This window comes from Monodelphis domestica, chromosome 2, assembly GCF_027887165.1.
Source record: "Monodelphis domestica isolate mMonDom1 chromosome 2, mMonDom1.pri, whole genome shotgun sequence".
In the NCBI taxonomy this organism is placed as follows: domain Eukaryota; kingdom Metazoa; phylum Chordata; class Mammalia; order Didelphimorphia; family Didelphidae; genus Monodelphis; species Monodelphis domestica.
The window spans coordinates 163,592,848-163,603,049 of record NC_077228.1 but is presented as its reverse complement, the minus strand read 5'-3'; positions in this window follow the sequence as shown (position 1 = coordinate 163,603,049).

The following is a 10,202-nucleotide window of genomic DNA, read 5'->3' as shown; positions in this document are numbered from 1 at the left end:
AGAATTAGAAAATGAAATACCATTTAAAATCACCCTAGACAATATGAAATACTTAGGAATCTATCTGCAGAGACAAACACAGGAACTATATGAACACAACTACAAAACACTTTCCACACAGCTAAAACTAGATCTAAACAATTGGAAAAACATTGATTGCTCATGGGTGGGACAAGCTAACATAATAAAAATGACAATCCTACTCAAATTAATTTACTTATTTAGTGCCATACCCATTCAACTAACAAAAAACTTCTTTACTGAATTAGAAAAAGCCATAACTAAGTTCATTTGGAAGAACAAAATATCAAGGATATCCAGGGAAATCATGATGCAAAATGCAAAATGCAAAAATGCAAAGGAAGGAGGACTTGCAGTCCCAGATCTCAAACCATACTATAAAGCAGTGGTTATCAAAACAATGTAAAAATTATAAAAATGTAAATTAACATTAATACATTGCTGGTGGAGTTGTGAATTGATCCAACCATTCTGGAGGGCAATTTGGATCTATGTCCAAAGGGCGATAAAAGACTGTCTGCCCTTTGATCCAGCCATAGCACTGCTGGGCTTGTACCCCAAAGAGATAATAAGGAATAAGACTTGTACAAGAATATTCATAGCTGCACTCTTTGTGGTGGCCAAAAATTGGAAAATGAGGGGATGCACTTCAATTGGGGAATGGCTGAACAAATTGTGGTATATGTTGGTGATGGAATACTATTGTGCTCAAAGGAATAATAAAGTGGAGGAATTCCATGGAGACTGGAAGAACCTCCAGGAAGTGATGCAGAGCGGAAGGAGCAGAACCAGGAAAACATTGTACACAGAGACTGATACATTGTGGTACAATCGAAGGTAATGGACTTCTCTATTAGTGGCAATGCAATGTCCCTGAACAATCTGCAGGGATCTAAAAAACACTATCCACAAGCAAAAGATAAACTGTGGGAGTAAAAACACCGATGAAAAGCAATTGCTTGACTACAGGGGTGGAAGGTATATGACTGAGGAGAGACTCTGAATGAACACTCTAATGCAAATACCAACAACATGGAAATGGGTTTGAATCAAGAACACATGTGATACCCAGTGCAATTGCGTGTGGGCTATAGGAGAGGTGGTGGGAGGGAAGAAAAGAAAATGATCTTTGTTTCCAATGAATAATGTTTGGAAATGACCAAATAAAAATTAAAAAAAGAAAAAGAAAAATAATGGAGAGACCATGGCCCCTTTGCAGGAACCCACAGATATATCATTAACATACCCCTTCACATGCTCTTTCTATGGGAAGAGAGGCCATGCAATGACAGTCTGTAAGAACTGGCCATGGAAAAATGGAAATAATAACAACTTTAGGAATAATAACTAGAGGAACCGCAATGCCAATCAAAATGACAGTCCTCAAAATGTGGAAAATGCTAATACCCAACACAATGCCCAACAACAATATATAAGAAATAGAGCTCAACCACGCTACACTCAGGGTGAACACCCCTAACAGCATGGAGGGTCCCAAAAAACTGCCCAAGCATCTTTATGAAGGTGTGAAGGGGGGTGAGGGCCTTGGGATCAAAGAATGAAACCTTTGATTTTCCAGACCCTGATATTTTAATGCCAATAATCTCTATACATTCCCCCCCAAATAGTAAGGAACCTCATGTAACTTTAAAGGTAGGAAATTCATACCACGGCTGTCTTTTGGACACTGGAGCATCTAGGTCAATTTTGGTAAGCAAACCAGATGGAAAGTGTGATTCTGTTGGCTCCCTAAATGTAGTAGGTGTATCAGGAAATCTATTAAAGGTCCTAAAACTTTCTCCTCACATGGTATGTGTGGGACCCCTAACTGTTGAACATTCTTTTCTTTGAATGCCTGACTCCCCCACAAACTTGCTGGGGATAGATTTACTATGCAAATCACAAGCCACAATCATGTGCACCCCTGATGGCTCTCTATCCTTAGAAGTGCCCGAGGAATCCTTAAATTTACTACCTGTGCTTCTCTCAGAGAGCCAGGAGGCAAAAGGGCATCCCACCTTTGAAATACCTACAGATATACCAGAGTCTCTTTGGGTCACATTTTCTACTGATGGAGCCTTACTTAAATCAGCTGTTCCTGTGCAAATAGAAACTAAATCCAGTCCACCTTCTTGCATTCCTCAGTATCCTCTCTCCAAGGAGGCAACAGAGGGCATTAGCCCCAATAATAAACTCATTAATGCACAGGGAATAATTTTCCCTCGTAAATCTGAATACAACACGCCCATCCTGCCCATTAAAAAACAAAAAGGGGGGCCTGATGGCAAGTGAGGGAGGCCGGAAAATAGCCAAACTTGAGAAAACAGGAAGGCCTAACAAGCTGACCTGTCAGAACTGTAAATATACCAAATCCTAGCAGGAAGGCCTAATGAGCTGGTCAGCCTTGAGAAACTTGTCAGAACCATAAATATGCCAAACCGCCAGCTGCAGTAGGTACCAGATAAAGGCCAGGAGGACCCCAATAATATAGAATTGTCAAAGTTCCAAGAATAGTAGGAAGCCGATAAGAGCCATACATGCAGGCAAAATTCCAAGGATGGTATATAGTAGATAAGGTGCCTACAGAAAAGTATAAAAAGCCCAGCCTGTCAGAAGCAACTTGGAACTCTGATGATAGAGGTTCCCACTGATACGCGTATCAGTTCAATAAATGGCCTTTCTCTGCCTGTTTGCATTGTTCATGGACTTCCATGGTGGTGGGTGAAATCCTGGACCTTAACACAAGCACCTATATAGATTTGTACAGGATTTCAGGGCTGTGAACAATTGCGTTATAAAGAGACACTCCATAGTTTCCAACATCAATATTGTTATTTCCTCTATTCCTAGCACAGCTACATACTTTACAGTAGTGAATTTGTGCTCAGCCTTCTTTTCCATACCCATACATGAGAACTCCAGGCATATTTTTGCTTTTAACTGGAATGGCTCCCAATTCTCCTGGTCCAGATTGCCCCAAGGTTCTGTAGACAGCCCGAGCTTATTTGCACACATTTTGAGCCAAGATATGGATAATATAAAATTTAAAAACAGCAAATTAATAAAATATGTAGATGATCTACTCTTGGCTTCCACAGATGCAGAAGCATGTCAGGAAGATAGTAAACACTTCCTTTTGGAATTGCACAAAAGAGGACATAAGATCTTGAAGGATAAAGTTCAGTGGTGTCTCCCCAAAGTAGAATATTTGGGGTTCATTCTGACAGCTGGTTCCTGCTCTATTTCTCCCAAGCAAATTGAGATTATTCAAAAATTGAGTGCTCCTACCACTAAAAAACAGTTAAGAGCAATTCTGGGAGCAACAGGGTTTTGCAGACGATGGATTCCTTTGCTATGGGGGAATTACTAAACCCCTTATAGCACTAACAAAGGATTCAGTTCCTGAACCCCTCAAATTAGAGCCTGAACACCTGTCAGCTCTATCACAGCTAAAAAAAGCTATCCTGTCTTCCCCTGCTCTTGGAATCACAGATTACAACAAGTCATTTACTTTGTATGTACATGAGTGAAGAGGAGTAGTTTCAGGTGTTTTAACTCAGACTTTGGGGCCTTCTCAGCGCCTAGTTGCTTATTATTCAGCCCAGCTGAACCCAATAGCTTCAGGAGCACCACCATGCCTTAGAGGCATGGCTGCTACTGCTTTACTGGTGACAAAAAAACGTTGATCTAGTATTAGGATGTCCATTACCAATTATGTGCCCAAATGAGGTAGAAACATTGTTGCTATGACAGAGAACACATTTTCTGTGTGAAGGCATTTTCTGATCAGCGAATTACAAGGTATGAAACAACCTTGCTAAACAATGAAAATATTATTCTGAAATGCTGTATAACCCTTAATCCTGCCACCTTGCTTCCAGATTTACCAACTTCAGGAGAACCATTACACAGTTGTGAAACACTAGTGTCCATGGCAGAAAAACCTTGAGATGATCTCCTGGACACTCCCTTAAAGAACTCAGACCTGATCTTATTTACTGATGGTTCTTCTTTTATGAGGGATGGCATACGCTACAGTGGAGCTGCTGTAGTCACAGAATTTGCCACTGAGTGGTCAGCTTCACTGCACTCTAATATTAGCGCTCAAGGGGCAAAACTCATAGCTCTGAAACATTCCTGTATAATTGCCAAGGGTAAAAAGGCAACAATTTATACGGATTCTAGATATGCTTTTGGCATTTGTCACTCAGTCGGGATGCTATGGCTCCAGAGAGGATTTTTAACCTCAGCTGGAAAATCCATAGCTAATGCAGAAATTATTAATGAAGTCCTTTCTGCTCTTCAGCTGCCTGAAGCCCTAGCTGTAGTTCATTGCTCTGCCCATACAGGTGGCACTGACCCTGTCTCTAGGGGAAATGACTGAGCAGATGCTGCTGCAAAGCTAGAAGCCATAGAAGGGCCTGAATTTCTTTTGACACTAACAACCACTGATGACTTAAATTTATCACTTTCCTATAATGAAAAGGAAGTGGGAAAATGGAAACAAAAATTCAAAGCAAAATAGATCAATGGAGTCTGGGTGTCATCTGAAGGAAAAGCCCTGCTCCCCAGAAGTTTCTATCACCAAATTTGCCAATCTGTTCATAATAATGACCACTTTGGTACCCAGGGCATTGTGGACTCTGTTAAGAGAGTATGGATAGCCCCTGGTATAACTACCATAGCCTCTAAAGTGTGTTCAGCCTGCCCTACCTGCCAGGCATATAACCAACATGCTTTTCGTGGAAAAGCCTTTGGTGGACACTCTCTGGCTTACACACCTTTTGAGCACCTACAGATAGATTTCATAACGATGCCAAAGGCTGAACGTTATAAATTTTGTCTGGTCATAGTAGACCAACTAACCAGATGGCTGGAAGCATTTCCTTCAGCCCGAGCCACAGCAGCTTTTGATGCTAAGGTACTTTTAAAAGAAATTATTCTTCACTTTGGCATGCCAGCAAGTATTGATTCTGGTAGGGAAAGTCATTTTACTGATTCTGTTCTAAATCAGATATATTCTTGCTTGTGGTTAACTCCAAAATTACATGTTCCATATCATCCCCAGAGTTCAGGCCAAGTTGAAAGGATGAATAAATAACTTAAAACTATGTTTGGAAAATTATGCACTGAGACCCATTTTAAATGGCCTAAAATTCTCCCTCTGGCCCTATTTTATCTTAGAAGCAGGCCTAGAGAAGACTTATACATCTCACCATTTCAGATGCTTTTTGGACATCTGCCTATACAGGTTAAGCCTTTCTCCCCAGCTTATAACAGCACAAACTGTGTGAGTTACATGAATCCAGGGCTGCAGTACAAGCTGGACCACTAGACTTCTCATTTTACGACCCAAACCCAGGAGACAACGTGTATATAAAGAACTTCCAGTGTACAGGAGCAACCCAGCCTTCCAGGGAAGGACCATTCCAAATATTGTTAACTACTCCAACATCTATAAAGATTAGAGAAAAGGACTCTTGGATTCATTGCTCACATGTAAAGAAAGCATCTTCTATTGAGACTGATTGACTGTATCCTATATATGCATTGTAGATAATTACCCATTGACAAGTGGAACTGTTTTATTTTGTTTTTGACACATTGAATTCCTAAATTAATATTTTTCCTTTTTCTCTTTTCCTTATTTTATTATTATTTTTCTTTTATTAAATTTTTTATTTTTCCCTTTTCTCATTTCTATGTACTCAAGGTACATATAATCAATATTAATTTTTTTTCATAAAATCCAAGATTTAAATTTTGTTCAAGGATGGAGTAAGACCTTCTGGGCCTCAACTGACAGAAAGAAGGCAGGAGTGGTAATCATGATATCTGATAAAGCCAAAGCAAAAATAGACCTGATCAAAAGGGATAGGGAAGGTAATTATATTTTGTTAAAAGGGACTTTAGATAATGAGGAAATATCACTAATCAACATGTATGCACCAAATAATATAACGCCCAAATTTCTAATGGAGAAACTAGGAGAACTGAAGGAAGAAATAGACAGTAAAACCATATTAGTGGGAGACTTGAACCAACAATTATCAAATTTAGATAAATCAAATCAAAAAATAAATAAGAAAGAGGTAAAAGAAGTGAATGAAATCTTAGAAAAATCAGAATTAATAGACATATGGAGAAAAATAAATAAGGATAAAAAGGAATACACCTTCTTCTCAGCACCACATGGCACATTCACAAAGATTGACCATACATTAGGTCACAGAAACATGGCACACAAATGCAGAAAAGCAGAAATAATAAATGCAGCCTTTTCAGATCACAAGGCAATAAAAATAATGATCAGTAATGGTACATGGAAAACCAAATCAAAAACTAATTGGAAATTAAACAATATGATACTCCAAAATCATTTAGTTAGAGAAGAAATCATAGAAACAATTAATAATTTCATCGAGGAAAATGAAAATGGCGAGACATCCTTTCAAACCTTTTGGGATGCAGTCAAAGTGGTAATCAGAGGTAAATTCATATCCCTGAGTGCATATATTAACAAACTAGGGAGAGCAGAGATTCAATCAATTGGAAATGCAAATAAAAAAACTCAAAAGCGACCAAATTAAAAACCCCCAGCAGAAAACGAAACTAGAAATCCTAAAAATTAAGGGAGAAATTAATAAAATCGAAAGTGATAGAACTATTGATTTAATCAATAAGACAAGAAGCTGGTACTTTGAAAAAACAAACAAAAGAGACAAAGTACTGGTCAATCTAATTTAAAAAAGGAAGGAAGAAAAGCAAATTAACAGCATCAAAGATGAAAAGGGGGACATCACCTCTGATGAAGAGGAAATTAAGGCAATCATTAAAAATTACTTTGCCCAATTATATGGCAATAAATACACCAATTTAGGTGATATGGATGAATATATACAAAAATACAAATTGCCTAGACTAACAGAAGAAGAAATAGAATTCTTAAATAATCCCATATCAGAAAATGAAATCCAACAGGCCATCAAAGAACTTCCTAAGAAAAAATCCCCAGGGCCTGATGGATTCACCTGCGAATTCTATCAAACATTCAGAGAACAGTTAATCCCAATACTATACAAACTATTTGACATAATAAGCAAAGAGGGTGTTCTACCAAACTCCTTTTATGACACAAACATGGTACTGATTCCAAAGCCAGGCAGGTCAAAAACGGAGAAAGAAAACTACAGATCAATCTCTTTAATGAACATAGATGCAAAAATATTAAATTGGATACTAGCAAAAAGACTCCAGCAAGAGATCAGCAAGATTATTCACTATGATCAGGTGGGATTTATACCAGGAATGCAAGGATAGTTCAATATCAGAAAAACCATCCACATGATTGACCAGATCAACAAGCAAACCACCAAAAATCACATGATTATCTCAATAGATTCAGAAAAAGCCTTTGACAAAATACAACACTCATTCCTATTAAAAACTCTAGAAAGTATAGGAATAGAACGGTCTTTCCTAAAAATAATAAACAGTATCTATCTATAACCATCAGCCAACATCATCTGCAATGGGGATAAATTAGATGCATTCCCAATAAGATTAGGAGTGAAACAAGGATGCCCATTATCACCTTTATTATTTAACATTGTACTAGAAACACTAGCAGTAGCAATTAGAGAAGAAAAAGAAATTGAAGGCATCAAAACAGGCAAGGAGGAGACTAAGCTATCACTCTTTGCAGATGACATGATGGTTTACTTAAAGAATCATAGAGAATCAACTAAAAAGCTAGTGGAAATAATCAACAACTTAACAAATTTGCAGGTGTGAATTTTAAAACTACTCAGACTCTACTTCAGAAGATTTGATTAAGCTATTCCCCATTTTTAACAATAGAGGTACTTGATCAGGAATGTATTGAGAACATTTAAAATTACTCCACCCTACTCAGACTGTGCCTTAGGGGAAGAAAAATTTGCATACTCCTGAATGAACAATGAAAAGTCCCTAACTCATACTTATAGTAAAGCTCTTTAGCTAGGTCAATTTTTAGATCTAATACAAAAGGATGCTAGGTACTTATAAAGGTTAAATTAGTACCTAAAAGGTCAAGCAACTTACAAAAGGCAAGCTTAACAAGAGGGGTGTAAAGTACTCAGAGGATTTTATCTAACCAGAGAAGGTGAGAACAAAAGAAGATAAGAACTAGCAATGGGCAGTCCTAAAAAAATCATCTACTGTGATTGGTAGATGTGAAAATTTAGGGGAGGTGGCATAAGAGAAAATTTCTTTAAAAGGAGAAGGATTGAACTCAGTTGAGAAGTTCAGGAGTTCAGTGGAGGACTGGAGCTTGCTTCAGACAATCCTGTGGTGAGTGATAAAGACTGACTCCCTCTCCCTTAGGCTCAGGCCTAGGCAGGCCCTTTCCTACTACTTGGCTACTCTCTCTCTCTCTCTCTCTCTCTCTCTCTCTCTCTTCTCTCTCTCTCTCTCTCTCTCTCTCTCTCTCTCTCTCTCTCTCTCTCTCCTCTCTCTCTCTCTCTCTCTCTTTCTCTCTCTCTCTCTCTCTCTCTCTCTCTCTCTCTCTCTCTCTCTCTCTCTCTCTCTTTCTCTCTCTCTCTCTCTCTCTCTCTCTCTCTCTCTCTTTCTCTCTCTCTCTCTCTCTCTCTCTCTCTCTCTCTCTCTCTCTCTCTCTCTCTCCTTCCCTTAATTACTTCATTTGTATTAATTAAAATCTCCATAAATCCCAGCTGACTTGGGTATTTTCATATTTGGGAATTTCCCATAGTGATCACTTATTTTAGATTTTAAGTCAAAACACTAAAATTATCTTTACAGTTTGGCCAAAACCTTTACAGTTTGGCATTTACAGTTTTTAACATTCACAGTTTTGGCAACCACATTCTTCAGGTTACACAAGATACAAAATAAACCCACATAAGTCATCAGCATTTCTATATATCTCCAACACATCTCAGCAGCAAGAATTAGAAAGAGAAATTCCATTCAGAATTACCCTAGACAATATAAAATACTTAGGAATCTATCTGCTGAGACAAACACAGGAATATGAATACAACTACAAAACACTTTCTAAACAACTAAAACTAGATCTGAGCAATTGGAAAAACACTAACTGCTCATGGGTAGGACGAGCTAACATAATAAAAATGAACATATTACCCAAACTTATTTATTTATTTATTTAGTGCCATACCCGTCAAACTTCCCAAAAACTTTTTTACTGAATTAGAAAAAACCATAACAAAGTTCATTTGGATGAACAAAAGGTCAAGGATATCCAGGGAAATAATGAAAAAAAATGCAAATGAAGGTGGCCTTTCAGTACCAGATCTCAAACTATACTATAAAGCAGTGGTCATCAAAACAATTTGGTACTGGCTAAGAAACAGAAAGGAGGATCCATGGTATAGACTTGGGGTAAGTGATCTCAGCAAGACAGTCTATGACAAGCCCAAAGATTCCAACTTTCAGTACAAAAATCCACTATTTAGTAAAAACTGCTGGGAAAATTGGAAGACAGTGTGGGAAAGATTAGGCTCGGATCAACACCTCACACCCTACACCAATATAAACTCAGAATGAATGAATGACTAGAACATAAAGAAAGAAACTGTAAGTAAATTGGGTAAACACAGAATAATATACATGTCAGACCTTTGGGAAGGGAAAGATTTTAAAACCAAGCAAGAGTTAGAAAGAGTCACTAAAATGTAAAATAAATAATTTTGATTACATCAAATTAAAAAGCTTTTGTACAAACAAAACCAATGTAAACACAATCAGAAGGGAAATAACAAACTGGGAAACAATCTTCAATAACAAAAACTTCTGACAAAGGTCTAATTACTCAAATTTACAAAGAGCTAAATCAATTGTACAAAAAATCAAGCTATTCTCCAATTGATAAATGGGCAAGGGACATGAATAGGCAGTTCTCAGCCAAAGAAATCAAAACCATTAATAAGCACATGGAAAAGTGTTCTAAATCTCTTATAATCAGAGAGATGCAAATCAAAACAACTCTGAGGTATCACCTCACACCTAGCAGATTGGTTAACATGACAGCTATGGAAAGTAATGAATGCTGGAGGGGATGTGGCAAAGTAGGGACATTAATTCATGGATAGTGGAGTTGTGAATTGATCCAACCATTCTAGAGGACAATTTGGAACTATGCCCAAAGGGCGCTAAAA